The sequence below is a fragment of the Apis dorsata genome, unplaced genomic scaffold (genome assembly GCF_000469605.1).
Source record: "Apis dorsata unplaced genomic scaffold, Apis dorsata 1.3 scaffold_502, whole genome shotgun sequence".
NCBI lineage: Eukaryota > Metazoa > Arthropoda > Insecta > Hymenoptera > Apidae > Apis > Apis dorsata.
This window is the reverse complement of record NW_006263732.1, coordinates 387,386-387,641: the sequence shown is the minus strand read 5'-3', so window position 1 is coordinate 387,641 and position 256 is coordinate 387,386. Positions and strand designations below refer to the sequence as shown.

General features: G+C 37.1%; 1 protein-coding gene across 2 annotated transcripts in view; it reads right to left on the bottom strand.

Annotated features, from left to right (window-relative positions):
- Positions 1–256, bottom strand: part of LOC102680953 (neurogenic protein mastermind-like) — a 223,730-nt gene that overhangs the window by 13,254 nt on the left and 210,220 nt on the right. The gene's annotated exons all lie outside the window — the stretch shown is intronic.

Sequence of the window (256 nt, the reverse complement as noted above, 5' to 3'; positions counted from 1 at the left end):
AAAAAAAAAAAAAAAAAAAAAAAAAAAAAAAAAAAAAAAAAAAAAAAAAAAAAAAAAAAAAGGTGCAGAGGCAAACAAGAGGCTTCGCCACAGGCGGGCTGGAATTTGATTTTTAGCAAAAAAGCGGTGGACAAGTGGCGACGACTATTGTCCTGTCCTCGCTCGTTGCTAGGTCAATGATACAAAATGGCTACCGTTCTTCAATATCTCATCCGCATCCGGACATGGATAAAGGATCGAGAGAGAAGTATAAGGC